The sequence below is a fragment of the Manis pentadactyla genome, chromosome 1 (genome assembly GCF_030020395.1).
Source record: "Manis pentadactyla isolate mManPen7 chromosome 1, mManPen7.hap1, whole genome shotgun sequence".
NCBI classification, from domain to species: domain Eukaryota; kingdom Metazoa; phylum Chordata; class Mammalia; order Pholidota; family Manidae; genus Manis; species Manis pentadactyla.
The window spans coordinates 184,522,531-184,540,681 of record NC_080019.1 but is presented as its reverse complement, the minus strand read 5'-3'; the positions used below and the strand labels follow the sequence as shown (position 1 = coordinate 184,540,681).

Below are 18,151 nucleotides of genomic sequence, written 5' to 3'. Positions count from 1 at the left end.
TGTGGTTTTTATTTGCATTTCCCTGATAATTAGTGATGTGGAGCATCTTTTCATGTGCCTGTTGGCCATCTGAATTTCTTCTTTGGAGAATTGTCTCTTCATATCCTGTGCCCATATTTTAATCGGGTTATTTGCTTTTTTGGTGTTGAGGCATGTGAGTTCTTTATATATTTTAGATGTTAACCCCTTGTTGGATATGTCATTTACAAATATATTCTCCCATACTGTAGGATGCCTTTTTGTTCTGTTGTTGGTGTCCTTTACTGTACAGAAGCTTTTAAATTTGATGTAGTCCCATTTTTTAAGCTTTTAAATTTGATGTAGTGTTCATTTTTGCTTTTGTTTCCCTTGCTCAAGGAGATGCATTCAGAAAAAAGTTGCTTATGTTTATATTTAGGAGATTTTTGCCTATGTTATCTTGTAAGAGTTTATGGTTTCATGACTTTGATCCATTTCAAGTTTACTTTTTTGTATGGGGATAGACAATAATCCAGTTTCATTCTCTGGCATGTAGCTGTCTAGTTTTGCCAACACCAGCTGTTGAAGAGGGTGTCATTTCCCCATTGTATGTCCATGGCTCCTTTATAGTATATTAATTGACAATATACTTGGGTTTATATCTGGGCTTTCTAGTCTGTTCCATTGGTCTGTGGGTCTGTTCTTGTTCCAGTACCAAATTGTCTTGATTACTGTGGCTTTGTAGTAGAGCTTGAAGTCAGGGAGCGTAATCTCCCCAGCTTTATTCTTCCTTCTCAGGATTCCTTTGGCTATTCAGGGTCTTTTGTAGTTCCATATGAATTTTAGAATTATTTCTCTAGGTTGTTGAAGAATGCTGTTGGTATTTTGATAGGGATTGAATTGAATCTGTAGATTGCTTTAGGCAGGGTGGCTGTTTTGACAATATTAATTTTTCCTATCCATGAGCACAGGATGTGTTTCCATTTATTGGTATCATCTTTAATTTCTCTTATGAGTGTCTTGTAGTTTTCAGAGTATAGGTCTTTCACTTCCTTGGTTAGGTTTATTCCTAGGTAGTTTATTCTTTTTGATGTAATTTTGAATGGAATTGTTTTCCTTTCTCTCTTTCTGTTAGTTCATCATTAGTATATAGGAGTGCAACAGATTTCTGTGTATTAATTTTGTATCCTGCAACATTGCTGAATTCAGATATTAGATCTAGTAGTTTTGGAATGGATTCTTTAGGGTTTTTATGTACAATATCATGTCATCTGCAAACAGGGACAGTTAAACTTCTTTACCAATCTGGATGCCTTTTATTTCTTTGTGTTGTCTGATTACTGTGGCAAGGACCTCCAGGACTATTTTGAATAAAAGTGGAGAGAGTGGGCATCCTTGTCTTGTTCCTAATCTTAAAGGAAAGGTTTTCAGCTTCTCGCTGTTAAGTATGATGTTGGCTGTGGGTTTGTCATATATGGCCTTTATTATGTTGAGGTACTTGCCCTCTATACCCATTTTGTTGAGAGTTTTTATCATGAATGGATATTGAATTTTGTCAAATGCTTTTTCAGCATCTATGGAGATCATCGTGTGGTTTTTGTCCTTCTTTTTGTTGATGTGGTGGATGATGTTGATGGATTTTCTAATATTGTACCATCCTTGCATCCCTGAAATAAGTCCTTGATCATGATGGATGATCTTTTTGATGTATTTTTGAATTCAGTTTGCTAATGTTTTGCTGAGTATTTTTTCATCTATGTTCCTCAGTGATATTGGTCTGAAGTTTTCTTTTTTTGTGGTGTCTTTGCGTGGTTTTGGTATTAGGGTGATGCTGGCCTCATAGAATGAGTTTGGAAGTATTCCTTCCTCTTCTACTTTTTGGAAAACTTTAAGGAGGATGTATATTAGATCTTCACTAAATGTTTGATAAAATTCAGCAGTGAAGCCATCTGATCCAGGGATTTTGTTCTTAGGTAGTTTTTTGATTACCACTTCAATTTCATTGCTAGTAATTGGACCATTCAGACTTTCTCTTTCTTTCTGGGTCAGCCTTGGAAGGTTGTATTTTTCTAGAAAGCTATCCATTTCTTCTAGGTTATCCAGTTTGTTAGCATATAATTTTTAATAGTGTTCTCTAATAATTCTTTGTATTTCTGTGGTGTCTGTAGTGATTTGTCCTTTCTGATTTCTGATTCTGTTTATGTGTGTAGTCTCTCTTTTTTCCTTGATAAGTCTGGCTAGGGGTTTTGTCTTTTTTGTTTATTTTCTCAAAGAATCAGCTCCTGCTTTCATTGATTGTTTTATTGTTTTATTCTTCTCGATTTTACTTATTTCTGCTCTAATCTTTATTATGTCCCTCCTTCTACTAACTTTGGGCCTCATTTGTTCTTCCTTTTCTAGTTTCATTAATTTTGAGTTTAGACTGTTCATATGGGATTGTTCTTCTTTCCTGAGGTAGGCCTGTGTTGCAATATAGTTCTCTCATAGCACCACCTTCACAATGTCCCACAGGTTTTGCATTGTTGAATTATTATTCTCATTTGTCTCCATATATTGCTTGATCTCTGTTTTTATTTGGTCATTGATCCATTGGTTATTTAGGAGCATGTTGTTAAGGCTCTATGTGTTTTTAGGCTTTTTAATTTTCTTTGTGTAATTTATTTCTAGTTTCATACCCTTGTGGTCTGAGAAACTGGTTGGTACAATTTCAATCTTTTTAAATTTACTGAGGCTCTTTTTATGTCCTATTATATGATCTATTCTTGAAAATGTTCCATGTGCACTTGAAAAGAATGTGCATCCTGCTGCTTTTGGGTATAGAGTTTTGTAGATGTCTGTTAAGTCCATCTGTCCTAATGTGTTGTTCAGTGCCTCTGTCTCCTTACTTATTTTCTGTCTGGTTGATCTGTCCTTTGGAGTAAGTGGAGTGTTGAAGTCTCCTAAAATGAATGCATTGCATTCTATTTCCCCTTTTAATTCTGTTAGTATTTGTTTCACATATGTAGGTGTCCCTGTTTTGGGTGCACAGGTGTTCATAATGGTTGTATCTTCTTGTTGGATTGACCCCTTTATCATTATGTAATGTCCATCTCCATCTCTTCTGATTTTCTTTGTTTTGAAGTCTATTTTGTCTGATACAAGTACAACAACACCTGATTGTTTTCTCCCTATTAGTTGCATGAAATATCTTTTTCCATCCCTTCAGTTTTAGTCTGTGTATTTCTTTGGGTTTGAAGTGAGTCTCTTGTAGGCAGCATGTAGTTGGGTCTTGTTTTTTTGTCCACTCAGTGTGTTTTCTCCCTATTAGTTGCATGAAATATCTTTTTCCATCCCTTCAGTTTTAGTCTGTGTATTTCTTTGGGTTTGAAGTGAGTCTCTTGTAGGCAGCATGTAGTTGGGTCTTGTTTTTTTGTCCACTCAGTGACTCTATGTCTTTTGATTGGTACATTCAGACCATTTACATTTAGGGTGATTATCAATAGGTATGTACTTATTGCCATTGCAGGCTTTAGATTCGTGGTTACCAAAAGTTCAAGGATAACTTCCTTACTATCTAAGAGTCTAACTTAACTCACTTAGTATGCTATTAAAAACACAATCTAAAGGTTCTCTTCCCCCCCCTCCTTTTTTTCCTCATCCATTCTTTATGTATTAGGTATCATATTCTGTACTCTTTGTTATCCCTTTCTATTACCTCTGGTGACAGCTATTTAACCTTAGGAACACTTCCATCTATAGCCGTCCATTCAAAATACGCTGTAGAGATGGTTTGTGGGAACTAAATTCTCTCAGCTTTTGCTTATCTGGAAAATGTTTAATCTCTCCTTCAAATTTAAATGATAATCTTGGCAGATAAAGTATTCTTGGTTCCAGGCCTTTCTGCTTCATTGCATTCAATATATCATGCCACTCCCTTCTGGCCTGTAAGGTTTCTTCAGAGAAGTCTGGTGATAGCCTGATGGGTTTTCCTTTGTGTTTGATATTATTTCTCTTTCTGGCTGCTTTTAATAGTCTGTCTTTATCCTTGATTTTTGCCATTTTAATTATTATATGTCTTGGTGTTGTCCTCCTTAGGTCCCTTGTGTTGCTAGATCTGTGCACCTCCATGGCTTGAGGGACTATCTCCTGCCCCAGATTAGGGAAGTTTTCAGCAATTGCTTCCTCAACGACTCTTTCTATCCCTTTCTCTCTCTCTTCTTCTTCTGGTACCCCTATAATATGAATATCATTCCATTTGGAGTGGTCACACAATTCCCTCAGTATTCTTTCATTCCTAGAGATCCTTTTTTCTCTCTGTGCCTCAGCTTCTTTGTATTCCTCTTCCCTAGTTTCTGTTTCATTTATCATCTCCTCCACCCTATCTAATCTGCTTTTAGTACCCTCCACGTGCTCTTCAATGATTGGATCTCCATCCTAAATTCATTCCTGAGTTCTTGAATTTTTTTCTGTACCTCCAGGAGGATGTTTATGATTTTTATTTTGAAATCTCTTTCAGGAAGATTTTTCAATTCAGTCTCACTTGGTCCTTTCTCTGGTGTTGAGATTTTGCTTTGAACCAGGTTCCTTTGATGTTTCATATTTATATGTGGCCCCCTCTAGTGCCCAGAAGCTCTACTCTCCGGAGCTGCTTAGCCCCTGGAGTGATGTCGGGGGTGTCGGGAGTGGTGCTGGTGCCTGTGAGGAGAAAAGAGCTGTTTTCTACTTCCCAGCTGCTATGCCTTTCTCCACTGCCAGAACCAGTGGGCTGAACACACAGGTGTAAGCCTCTATGCTTTGTGTTTGTAGCTGCCATAGGCGGGGCTTCCCTCTGGCTGGCCTGACATCAGAGCAGGGGCTGCTCGTTTGCAAGCCAGGTGCAGGCTAACTGGGAGGAAGACACAGCAGGCTGCGTATCATGGTGAGGGGCCTTGGAGCTGCATAGCCAGCCAGGGTGATGGAGTGGCTGAAAATCATTTAAGTTCCCAACCTGCTGGGCAGAGTGCACGTGGACATTTTTGGCTACCTGTCCTTTCTCCTGAGTAGTAAGCTCTGTGAAGTCCTTGCCCCTTGCCTCTCACTGTTAGGAAGTCTCTCAGACTACCACCCAGATCAGCCAGATATGAATCCCTGTTTTCCACAAGCAGCTGGAATCTCCATCTCTCCAGGCATTCCACCTGTCTTAGCTTTCCAACCCCACTAATAAACAGAGCACCATGCAATGTAGGTTCATGCTCCCAGAGCAGATCTCCAGGACTAGGTGTTCAGCAGTCCCAGGCCTCCACTCCCTCCCCACTCTGTTTCTCTTCCTCCCACCAGTGAGTTGGAGTTGGGGAGGGGCTTGGGTCCCGCTGGGTCACAGCTTTGGTATGTCATCCTGTTCTGTGAGGTCTGGTCTTTTCTCTAGGTGTATGCAGTCTGGTGCAGCTTTCTTTCCTATTGTTTTTTCAGGATTAGTTGTATTAATTATATTTTCATATTATACGTGGTTTTAGGAGGAAGTCTCTGTCTCACCTCTCATGCCGCCATCTTTAATCCAGTCTCTCCATATGGTATTTCTGTTTTTAACTTTTGAGGAATCTCCATGCTATTTTCTACAGTGACTGCACCAATTTGCATTCCTACTAACAATGCACAAGGTTTCCCTTTGCCTCACATCCTCACCAGCACTTGCTTCTTGTCTTGTTGGTACTAGCCATTCTAATGAGTGTGAGGCGAAAGCTTATTGTGGTCTTGATTTGCATTTCCCTGATGGTCAGTGATGTTGAGCATCTTGTACCTATTGGCCATCTGTATGTCTTCTTTGGGAAAATGTCTATTCAGATCTTTTGCCCATTTTTTAGTCAGAGTATTAGTTGTTTTGATATTGAGTTGTAAGAGTTCTTCATATTTTTTTGGATATTCACCCCTTATCAGAAATATGATTTATAAGTATTTCCTTCCATTCAGTAGGTTACCTTTTCATTTTGTTTATGGTTTCCTTTGCTGTACAGAAGCTCTTCAGTTTGCTATAGTTTAAGTACATGTTTTTGATATAACAAGGCCCTGTATACACAAGCAATTTCTTCATCTGATGTTCAGTTGAAAACAAACACACAGAGACAGCAGTCTGTTCATCTCTGAGGTCAGAGCAAAGGACTGTTTGGACAGGTGGTATGTCACTCATCTACACATAAAGACAGTCCCTTATTGGGAACTTAAGATTCTTGAGGGTAATTCTGACAATACAAAATTCCAGCCTTTTTTATATTTTTTGAAACCAAGTTCCTGAGAAAGCAGACTCTGCTCTTTTTATCCTGCAGAATGGCTCTATCAGTCGGGGTTCGTCAGAGAAACAGAACCAATAAGATGTATACAGCACCCCCAAGAAATTCTGCTCCAAGCAGGTTTTCACTATACTTGTTAACCTAGAAATGCCAATACCTAAACTGGTGTTAACTTCCCAATGGCAGTGTCCTTAAAGGGAGGGGCTGCAGGGTGCAGCGCTGTGTCACTAACAGCCATGGTGCTGCCTCTTCCTGCCTCCTCTCCACAGTCACTGGTGCAGGCTTGGCGAGGGGGAGGCTCTCAGGAGAAGGGGACTGAGGGAAGCAGATAGGAAAGGGGAGAGAGCCAATTAAGTGAGGGTCTCACTACTGCTAGCTCTGATTCCATCCCCTCAAAGTGCAGGCTGGTAGGGACAGCTCAGAAACCTCCCCACGGAAACGAATAAGTGTTGAGGAGGATGTGGAGAAACCAACGCATTGCTGGTGGGAATGTAAAATGGGGCAGCCGCTGCGGGAGGCAGTTGAACACGGAATTACCATAGGATCTGGCCGTTCTGCTGCTGGCGTGTACCCAAAAGAATTGCATTCAGGGACTCAGACCGATACTTGCACACCAGTGTTCATAGCAGCATTATTCACCAAAGGTGGAAACAACCCAAATGTCCATCAACAGCTGAATGGACAAGTGATAAATGAGAAATACATGCAGTGGAATACTGTTCATCCTTAAAAAGGAATGAAGTCCAAGGCAGTGTAGCACAGAGAAGACAAGTAGTGACTCCATAGCATCTTACTATGCTGATGGACAGTGATTGCATCGGGGTATATGGGGGGACTTGATACCATGGGTGAATGTAGTAACTACAATGTTGCTCATGTGAAACCTTCATAAGATTGTATATGTGATACCTTAATAAAAAAAAAGGAAGGAAGTCCGAATCCATGCCGTCGTGTCTGTCCCAGCCTACTGACAGCAGTGCTGTCAGCTAGGACTGCCCTCAGGTCCTCGCCAGCTCCTCGTGCTTGTAGCCGGCTGGAGGGTAGACTGCATGCTGCACCCTGACCGTGTGGCCACGGGGACAGAGAGAGCAAGCTTGGACCTAGAGCTCTACCTTTATTAGCGTCTGAGTGTGGGTGTCTAGGGTTTGTGTGTCACCCATTACGGCCTAAGCTGAAGCGTGGGAAGGGGAGTTAGAGCCCGGGAGGGCAGAGGGGGCTGCCCACACAGCCGGTTTCCTGGCTAGTCCAGGGTCTTTAAAAGGGGGACTTGGTGGAAGGGGAGACTGAACTCCTCTTCCTGTTGTTTCTCTAGTAGCTGTGTCACACAGCTGGTGACATGCTTATTCAAAACGGATAGCTTTTAAAGTGATGCCTCAGCAATCAGCAGGTTGAGGTCAGGTATTCACCCTACACATCATGCTGAGTGAACTAAGCCCACCACAAAGGACAAATGCTGTACGCTGCCACCTGTGTGAGGGACCTGGGGTGGGCGGATTCAGAGACAGAGAGCAGAATAAAGACTACCAGGGGCTGGGAGACCGGACGCCAGCCAGTTATTGTTTATGGGTGTACAGTTTTGGTTTGGGATGATGAAAAGACCCAGAGACAGGTGCGGTGATGGCTGCACAAGGTGAATATGTTTAATGCCATTGAATCATATGTTTAAAAATAGTTAAAATAGTAAATTTATATTATGTATATTTTACCACAATAAAAAAAAAAAAAAACCAAACCCCAGCTGCTTCTGAAGTAGATGTGCAGCCAGGATCGTGTGTTCAGAGCAGGGGCTGCCCCCCAGTGAGCCCGCCTCGCTCCAGCAGCCCCACTCCCGCGTGGAGCCTCTGGGCCCAAGCACCGAACTTAGCTTCCCTCTGTGGTTTCCTGCGGTGTCACCCCTGTACTCAGCACACTGGAAGCCATCTGGTCACCATTGTTGGAAGTCCTTCGCGCTCCTGCTTTACTGCCCCAGGCTTTTCCTTCCTCCTAAGCTCTGCCCTCCCAGGCTTCTCTCCTCCTCCGCTCAGGTCCCCGCTCTGCCAACCCTGTTGCCCAATCAGCTTTTCGTCCCTCAGGATGGTGCAGGCCTGCAGAAGGCTTAGCTGGAGGTTTGGCCGTCCCCCTGCCCTGCCTGGTGCTTCGAGCCCTGCGCATCAGGGCCTGCTTGGCCTCAGCTCAGCTACTTCTCAACCCACCCCGACCTCGGCCCCAGACTCAGTGGCCACCAAGCCTGCATCACACTGCTATTCCAGTGCCCGCCATCATCAAAGAGGTGGCAGTGCAGTGTGGGGGATCAGAGTGCCAACTCTGGAGCCAGATGGCCTGGGCCATACCCTGTCTACTACTTCCCAGCTGTGCAACTTTCAGCAATAGTTTAACCTCTCTGTGCCTCGGTAGTCTCATCTGTGACGCAATGATGACAAATGTGTCACTCAGAGTCATTGGCAGGAAGTTGACGGTGCTGGTCACATGCTCCTCTCTGCCTGTCGGAATCCTCCTCCTACTCTACAGTCTCTTGTATGCGTGGACCCCCTGCCCTCTACCCCCTCCTGCCAGAGGTCCACCAACGAAGTATAAGCTGCTGGACGCCACGGACTCCATCACCCCGCCTTACCTCCTCTCCCTTCCCATCACTGTGAGCTTCCCCAACCCTTGCAGTGCCATCCCTAGTTCCCTTTTTTCCAGAACCTTCTCCAGGCCCCCCTGCTGAGCTCTCTCCTCTTTGAGGCCCCTCTGCCTTGAGGATCGGGAGCACTCCATGGGAGATCCTATACCACTTTCATTTTACCAAAGTGAAAACGGAATTCCTACGTGGAACACAGGGATGACTCCTTATGTATCTGTATCTTTGTTTCCCTCAATAAAAATAATGGCAGGAGCTGTAGCAGATGCAGTCAGTACCCAGCACGATTCCCTTGCCTGCATCAGTTGTACTGGGAGTGTGGGCCACAGCTCACAGCTACCCCGCCCCCAGAGCACTGCCCTCCAGGGACAGGGGCCCAGGGCCCAGGAGGTGACGCTACCCTGGCTGAGGCCCCAGCAGCCCAGGGCTGGTGACCGCCCGACCAAGGCCGACAAAAGGCTGGCCCCCGCCCTAAGTGGAGCGGGCTCTGGGGTGCAGTTTGCGCCCAGAGCTCCCTGTGGGATCAGCCTGAGGTTTTGTTAGTGTCCAGCTGAAACCACACTTGCTTAGTTAACTCTCTCCCTGCCAATGGACCAGCTTCTCTCACCCCCTTTCCCTGAGAGCCACTCCTCAGTTACAGCCCTAGAAGAATCCCTTCCACGCCTGCTCTAGGGAACCTGACCGAAGACCCTAGGTAGCATGTACTTGTTTCGTATTAGGCACTATTCTAAGCAGGTTACCGATATTAATTCATTCAGAACCCATACATTAATGATCAAGATCCATGACTTCTGAATCTTTCTAACCACTCCAACTCCATGTAATTCTGACGTGGCATTGAAGCCTTCCATCCCTTTGGTTCATCTATTATCCATTCTCTCTTCTGGTGGCATTCCTGATCTCCCTCGACTCCTTTACTCTCACTTCCTGGGGTTTGGTTTGAGGTTTGAGTGGAGTTGACCCATTTCCCAGGTTTGGGGTGGGCACACGACCCAGGCCTACCCAGTCAGGACCTTCAATTTCCTTGGCCACAGTCACTGGCTCAGGGATGGGCGCCAGATCCAAGCCAGGCCAACAAAACCCAATTCCTTTAATTCCACCTCACCTATTGGGAGAGAGTTTTCTTCCCACCAAGGTTGATAACTTACCAGGATGAGAGCCCAGGGCTGCCTGCAGCCTTGTTGCAGCCACAGGGACAGCCTGACCCTGGGTTAAACCATCAGGCAGGAAAGAGCCCAGCAGCTGGAGAGAAATGGGTTCCTGAAGTTGCCAATTAAGCATAGGGATCCAGCCATCCAGCCACCCCAGCTGTTTAGTTTTTAGGCCAATAATTACCTTTTCTGCTTAATCCAATGTGAGTCAGATTTTGGTTACTCATGCTGAAATTATCCTATTATAGATCGATTTCTTAACAGGATGCCAATGAACACTTATGGGACTACTATTACATAACAGGCCTCTCTATCCATGGCACATTCGTTAGCTCGTAGACTTTCAAAACCACTTTGCCAAAACTACTTGATAACGTTGGTGACTGAACATTTTTGTTCACTTACATCCAAGAAGAATTTTGAAAAAACTGTGTTCCCCCCTGATGATTCTTAAAGTTTTAACATTTAAGAAACCATTTCTCAGGCTAGATTTAAGTGGTTGCAAAGGATGTAATTTCTCCCACATTAGAGATACTGACATTTCAAATAAAACTTTTAGATCATGTTTTCAGATATAAAGTTTCAGCTATAGAAGATGAGTAAGTTCTAGAGATCTGCCACACAGCATTGCGCTTATACTTAACAGTTCTGTATTGTGGACATAAAAATTTGTTAAGAGGGTAGATCTCATGATAAGCCTTCTTATCCCCCAAATAAACAAGCCTCTCACATTACTTTTAAATAGTAATGTGAGAGGCTGGTGGAACCAAAATATCCCAGTGATTTTAATACCCCTCATTGTTCATGTACCAAACAGTGAACAGACTCTTCAACAGCCAGAAATTTGCATCATACGTTTTCTCCTTCAACTGGTATTTCTATTCCATATCCTCTGCAGAATTCTATCCTGATATAATATGTGCTTGAAAATCTTACGGTGATCACCCATCATTCCCATTCCTCCAATAAAGTCATATAAATTTAAATATTTTTAATTTCCTTTGATCATAAGGTTGTAAGGTTTAAATTTTCTTTAATTTGGGGTAATCTACAATTGCAGTGATCAGTAGTACACAATTGATTAAAGGAACAAAAATATTAACTATTAAACATAAAAAATAGTGTTATTAGAAATACATATCTTAAATATGGGTGAATGTTGAAACCACAATGTTCATGTGAAACCTTCATAGAATTATATATAAATGATACTTAAAAAAAATACATAGTGAGGTGGGTGAATTTTTGGTGGCAATGAGCGTATCTTGTTTGTAATAAAAATTGCTTACTGCCAGAATGAATCAGGCTTTGGCATCAGTTCTATCCCCATTATTCATGTAGAGAGATGTATGCCCTGTGGAAAACTACTCAGCAATTAAAAAAAAATATCGACTCATGCAACAACTTGGATGGGCCTCAAGGGAATTATGATGACTAAGACAGGGCAATCTTAAAAAGTCAGATACTGTATAATTCCATTTAAATAACTGTTGTCAGGCAGCTGCGTCTGGGGAGGTCTCTCCCCATACACGAGGTGAAACCTCAACCTGGATGGGGGAGGGTTCTTGACTCTGACTGAGAAAATTCTTGAATGGATGAGTGTAGGAAAGGAAGGAATTCATTAAAGTGAAAGTAGTAGTGACTGGCGCTGCGTCACAGGCAGCAGAGAGCACAGAAGAGCAGAGGGAGGAAAGCAGCTCACTGAACGCCTGCTCAGCACAGGGCAAATCCCCTGCCAACTCCTGAAGCCAGGGTCCCCTGGCACCCAGTGTCTGCTTGGATCTGCACAGCGTGGGAACTAAGGCTCCTACCACCCCAGGATTTGGGGGAGCTGCAGAGCACTTGATGGAGTGAGATTGTGTTCTGAGAACTTCCCAAGGGCAAAGGCTACTAAAGGGCATGATTGTACAGCCACAGTCCTGTCTGGGTCACCCAGGCGACAGGAACTTGCAACTCAAATCAAATCAGACATCTCAGTAGCCCTTCCCTACTAGTCTGAAGTAGGACAGAGAGAGTGAAGATTTGTGCGTAAGTCTAGAAAGTAGAATGAAATAACAAAGTAACAGACGCTTATGGCTGGAAGCACAGAGACAGGACGTAGTAAGTTGAGCAGTGAGAAGTCTTAATTTAAGGCAAAAAGTACACATTTGAAGAAAGGGGAGTGTGGGCAGCGTCAGAGAGGAGGTTCACTAAAGGGCTTAGGCTTCCATCTTTTAAGGATTTCAAGAATGGGCCAAAGGGTGGAGGGGGTTACATAGGCTTGACATGCGGTCTCATGATGTCTCTCTCTGGTGAGAAACATAATGTCACCAACCACACTCAGTCCTCTAGATATTCTGTAAGGTAAACTTCATACTAGGAATTTCTTGATCCTCTTCCTCTCCAAGATAGTGGTTACCCTCAAGCAGTGGGAACATATCAGTTTGGATGCTTGCCCTGCCTTAAGATAGGTTGTTGGCTGATTACCAAAGAATATGTTAGGAATCTCACCTCCTAACTCCCTGGTTTTTAAAGTGGAATCTTCGACTTATGATGGAGTCCCTCCTGTTCTTACTATACTGTTTATATCTCAGCATTTTTAACCAGAGACGGTAATATTAATCATGATGCTTGTCCCGTGTCCCTGCACTACCTCATAATATTCTCCAGATGACAAAATTATAGAGATGGAGAACAAATTAGTGATTGCTGGGGGTGAGCTATGGGCGGCAGAGGGTGGGGAGGGTGCTGACAATAAAGCGGTAGCGCAAGGGAGAGCGTCCTAGGGAGGGAATGGTTCTGTGCCCTGATTGTGGTGGTGGTTATGGAAATACATATGAGGCAAGATAGCCAAGAACTACACAAACATCCCACCAGTGTCAGTTTCCTGGTTTTGATACTGTGCTATGACTATGTAAGATTAATCATTGGAGCACACTGGGTGAAGGGTACATTGGCTGTCTCTGTATTACCTTTGAAACTTCCTGTGAATCTATAATTATTTTATTATAATAATAAAAAAAAGATGTATCTTCTGGGACACCAGCTTCACATAAATCAGTAGGTGGTCTGAAAAAGCTTTATCACAGGGATGTCATTCAATTCTTTTAATTCCTTCAGCGTAGTATGTCAGAAATCATTGAGTGACCTTTCCTCAAAATGAATTTTAATGATCTATTAATGGGCAATTCAATTAGGTCCTCCTCTAATTTTTACTGAAAACAATGCATGGGAAACGACCTGATTTGTCAGGACTGTTTATAATGGCTGTTACCCAGTCATTAGGCATTCACATTCTCACCGCAGCCACAGATATTTCCATTTGTCCCTGTGTTTGGTGTCCAGGGGTCCCCACCCCCTGGGGCACAGTGCACTTTAGTGAGACTGAGGGTAGGTGGCGGGGAATTAGAGTGGCTTCACAGGGGGAGGGAGCCTGAGACCCAGCCTGACACTTCACACACAGCGGTGGCGGTGCAGATCTGTTTGGGAAGGAGGGCAGGCAAAAGTGGAGGGATTGGAAGCTGTTTCTCCCTTTGGGAAGATGCCGAGACACCTCCCTCACGCAGAACCCGCTCAAGGCCCTGGTGGTAGCTCTGCTTTCACAGCAGAGGAAAAAAGCTAAGAGCACCCAGGCAGTTCACCCAGAACCACCAGCAAGGGCCTGAGCTGGGACTGGGACTCAGGGAACTTACTCCAAAATCCATTTTCTTTCAACCACACTGTCCTGTGCAAACAAGTTTCTGTTTCCCCTGGTTATTACAGGGAAATGCAAAATTACGCTTTGTGCGCATCAGAAATTGCCTGTGTGTTACCATTGCAAATAACGTTACTACTACCTGCTAAGCACACCAATACTGGGAAGTATAGGTTGTACAAAACTCCAAGGAAAACATTAAACATTAATTTTCTCACTTCCCCAAGAAGTCCAGCTTCAATTATCACAGAATTGTTGCCGTGTGACCCGCAGGTGGCGCCACCACCTCACAGTTGCTGACTCAGATTTTGGGAAATTCCCATTTTGTAGTCAGCTATAGATTAAGATGAGAGGGAAACGAGGTTTGTAGCCCTTTCTGACTCTCCCACTCGCGTTTTTCTCCTCAAAGCTTCAGTATCTAGCTCTAATTGATTTTGTTTCCTTCTTTGGTACCAGAGAGGATTTTAGCTGGTAGTTTTGTCCATGAGTAGGCGAAGAATGAATACATCACGTACAGAATGTTACCTGTGCACTGAGCACTTTGCCTGGATCGCCTCATTTAACCCTTATAAAAAGAGAGGGAAGTTCCGTTTGATAACAATGGTACAGGCCTGCAGCACCTAGATTCTGTTTTATTGTTTTACTCTTCAGTAACCAACTGATATGTTTTTGGAAATGTTAATAAAATATCACATCAATTTCTATTATGTACAACCCTTTATTGGATAAAGTGGTCTATTCTGGATGACTTTAATAAAATGAGGAAAATCAAATGATTCATAAATATTATATATGAAATTTTCATTTATAACCATTATATACACAAATAATATTTATATTTACTATATAAATATATACGTGTGTGTATCTTTGCAGTTAGAAAGACTGGGCACGGTCAGTGGGTACCAGTTCGTCCCTGCTCACCTGGTACCACACGAGCTCCAGGCTTTGAGGAGGTAGGTACATGGCTCCTTCCCAGATGAAATACGATTACCAAATATCACCATGTGGCACAAAGATTTCCAAGCCCAGTCTTCAGCTCATTTAGGCTCATTACACTGATCCCGTATTACCCAGCTAATTACCCAACTAAGCCTCTCACCATGCAGGTGAAGAGATCATGATGCGAAGGCTCGGTCCCTGACCTGAGACACACAATAGTGGCAGTGGCAAATCCTGGTCCCCTGGCCCTGCAGCAGAGTTCCTTCCTCTTGTATGGCTCTGACTTCATGTGCTTAAAAAAGAATTCCGGGTACAGGACTTCTCACTTACCTCTTGTTAAATGCCATCATCTTGCTTCGGCCTTCATCACTATTTAGATTTCTTTTTAAAATATTAAATCTGTCGGGATAAATTTGACAATTTATCAAATTGTGTGCTCTTAACACATTTGGTAATGTCTCTTGTGTCCTCCTTCTGTGACTTTAATACAAAAGTGGCCAACTTTGATGATGCAGCCTATTTACAAATTCCATTTAGGATTTTTGGTTTCAGTCAGCTTGCTACAGATTGGCTTGTCTAAAGCTTGTGGTTGGAATTGCTTCCAGCTGTGAATAACAAAGCCCAACAATGGCGGCAGAAAGGAAGATTTTACTTTTTCTTCTTAAGGAGAGATCCAGATGCAGGTAATCCAGGACTCCTACCCTTTTCACTTCCTTTCCCGCTCTGTGCATTTCACTTTTTCCTCCTGACACAGGATAGCTACTGAAGCTCAAACCATAATATCCACATTCCAGGTGGGAAAAGGAGGCATGACAGAGTACAAAGAGCAGAACACTTCTCTTAAGCACTTAATTCCGGAAATGATTTCTGCTTATACCTCATTGGCCGAAACTGTCATATGGCTACACCTGGCTCCAAGGGAGACTTCGAATGAGAGCGTCCTGCTTTCTAGCCCCTGGACCAGAGAAAGATGAAGGGGTGAAATGGGTGTGGGAAGCCATTTCTGTGATCTATTACTGCAGAACAGACTGCCCCAACACAGAGTGGCTTAAAACAAGCATTTTATTACATCTCAGGACTTTGGAAGTCAGGCATTCGGATAGGGCTCAGCTGGGTGATTATTTTTGTTCCTTTTTGGGAACATTGATTACTAGGGGTCACTTGGTAGCTGAGTCTGTGCAGAATTCAGAACAGCTTCATTCACACGTGCGGCGCTTTGGTGGGGACGGTTGAGGGCTGAGTTGCACAGGGAGACTGCATGTGGCCTTTGCAGCCTATGAGCTCTCAGGGAGTCAGACTTCTTACATGGCAACTTCGGGCTCCCAGAGGGAGTTTCCAGAGGGAGTGCTCCAGCTTCAGAGCGGAAGTTGCACAGCCTTTATGACTGGCTTTTGGAATCACAGAGGGTCACATCCACTGGACTCTTGGTCAAAGCTGTTACAAAGCTGCTTAGATCCAAAAGAGGAAGCAGAGCCAGTAGGGTAGTGGAGCCAGCAAAAGTTTCAAACGTTTTGCAAGGCAGTCAGTAAACACAGCCATCCTTGAAATCAGTCAGGGTGGGATATTTACACCACAGAAACTGGCAAACACTATACATCAGGGCTTTTTCCTTCAGAGAGCCTGCTGTTAACCATTCAGCAGCACAGCACTGCACAGACCTCGCCCCTCTTTGGGAAGAGTGTCAAAACATTTGCAGCCATGTGTTTGCATCCATACAAACCTACCTTAGTATCCTCTAGATAAACTTTCTCTGGTCCAGCCCACGTCTCTATTTGGTCCACAAGGACCTCATGAGACATCTTGTTGAATGCTTTCTTGCAATCTGTGACCCTCTGGTCTAGTAACTCTGTGCAAAAACAGTATTCAGGTGCTTTTCACTCAACTTGTTCTAAATAAACCCATGCTGGCTGCTAGCATCACCACTTTTTTTTCCAAGTGCTCAAACTATCAGTTTAATAACTTGTAGAATTTCTTTTAAGGATTATTTGGTTTATAATTTCCAGGAGCCTCCTTTTGTTTGAATTAGGACAAACTGTTTCTTAAATTGTATAATATAATGCACATCCAGAAAGGTATATAAAACATAAATATGTACTAGTGGACAAATAACTATGAATCAAACATCCCTGGAACTACTCAGAATGAGTAAGTTGAAGGTTGGGAGAGCCCCAGAAGCCCAGATGTGTGTCTCCCAAGAGGAACCCCCTTCTTCCCCCCCACATTCCTGACATTAGTGGCATTCACCACACGTTTTTCTTCGTAGTTACAGCAGTTTTCTGTGCATTCCTGAATTACATCGTTGAACTATTGAACAGTCTATGAATGGAACCAGACTGTATTTATAGCGGGACAAAATGCCCAACTCTTAACTTTTAGTGCTTCAATCTCCATAATTTCTCAAATATTAACAAGACAGATTGCACCATTATAGTTGTAAAATCTTTCAGGCAATTTTAGGCCAAAGCCTCCTAAATCTTTGATGTGCTATCATGACATTTCATCAGTATTCATTAAATGTGAACTTCTCAGGAAGTAGGAGATTGAAAATGTAAATGTATTTTTTGCTTTTGAGCTGGGTCAAGGGTTTCTTAAACATCTACCAAATCTACTTTGATAAAAGGAAAAATAATAAAAATATTTTTTTTTATGTTACATAGAAAACATTATGAACCATGTATAAAATCTTATACATAGTTTGTATCATATACTATTATACAACATAGTTTGTATTTACATTCTAGCCCATATTTAAGTCCTCCAGTGACTGTCCTGTGCTTTATGTGCTCCCCAGTGGGGCTGCCTTGATCCCTCTCTCCTTGACCACACTTCGGTCAGGTTCCTCTGAGCCATCTTCCAGGTATTGACCTTGGGCCTCCCCCACCCCCAGTTTTAGCAAGAGTCCTGTTATGTCACTTAAAAAGAACTTTCATCCTTGATTTGGATCAGGTTCCTCATCCCCCACCTTCGATGTATGAGTCCGTGGCCTGCCTAGTAAGCATCCTGCCAGGTCAGTTTAGCAAGAATTCCCCCACTGTCATATCTCCTCTTAGTACTTCTCCACCCTCTGGCCCCCTCACCCTGCTCCTTGGCAGTAAAACCCCGCCTGTCCTTATTGTATTCAGTGTTAAACCTGATCTCTCCCCCTATTGTGATAATCTGGAATAAAGTCTTCCTGATCACTTTAACAAGTGTCAAAATAATTTTTTTGTTTGACAGCCTCTGAAATCCAGTAGCATTCTTGGCATTTGCTGATCTCTGGTTCTCTTCTTGCCATTGAAATCCCAATTTTTCTTGTTCAGATGACTTAAAGCCCACTCTTTAAATTCACTGTCTTTCTTCTTTTTTTATCCCAATGTTTCTCAGACTATTTTAGCCAGTCTCATACCTGGAAATTTGCAAGGGCCCAGAAGGACGGGGAGAGAAATCAGCCTCCCGACCTAGGCCACCATCTGTCCATCCCTGCTCCCAGCCCTGTTAGACACACATGGACACACACTCACTCACACTCATACACACTCACACACACACAGACCTGTCACCCATTCTGGCACCTATGCTGCACAGA

General features: G+C 43.1%; 2 long non-coding RNA genes across 2 annotated transcripts in view; both read left to right on the top strand.

Moving 5' to 3' along the window:
• The window catches only part of LOC118909631 (uncharacterized), a 42,115-nt gene extending 24,230 nt beyond the window's left edge, over positions 1-17,885 (top strand). The window contains exons 2-3 of the long non-coding RNA XR_005023717.2: positions 14,521-14,600; positions 17,803-17,885. This is a non-coding gene — a long non-coding RNA (uncharacterized LOC118909631). The remainder of the gene's footprint in view (positions 1-14,520; positions 14,601-17,802) is intronic.
• Positions 1-18,151, top strand: part of LOC130684135 (uncharacterized) — a 118,187-nt gene that overhangs the window by 54,129 nt on the left and 45,907 nt on the right. The window lies entirely within an intron of this gene.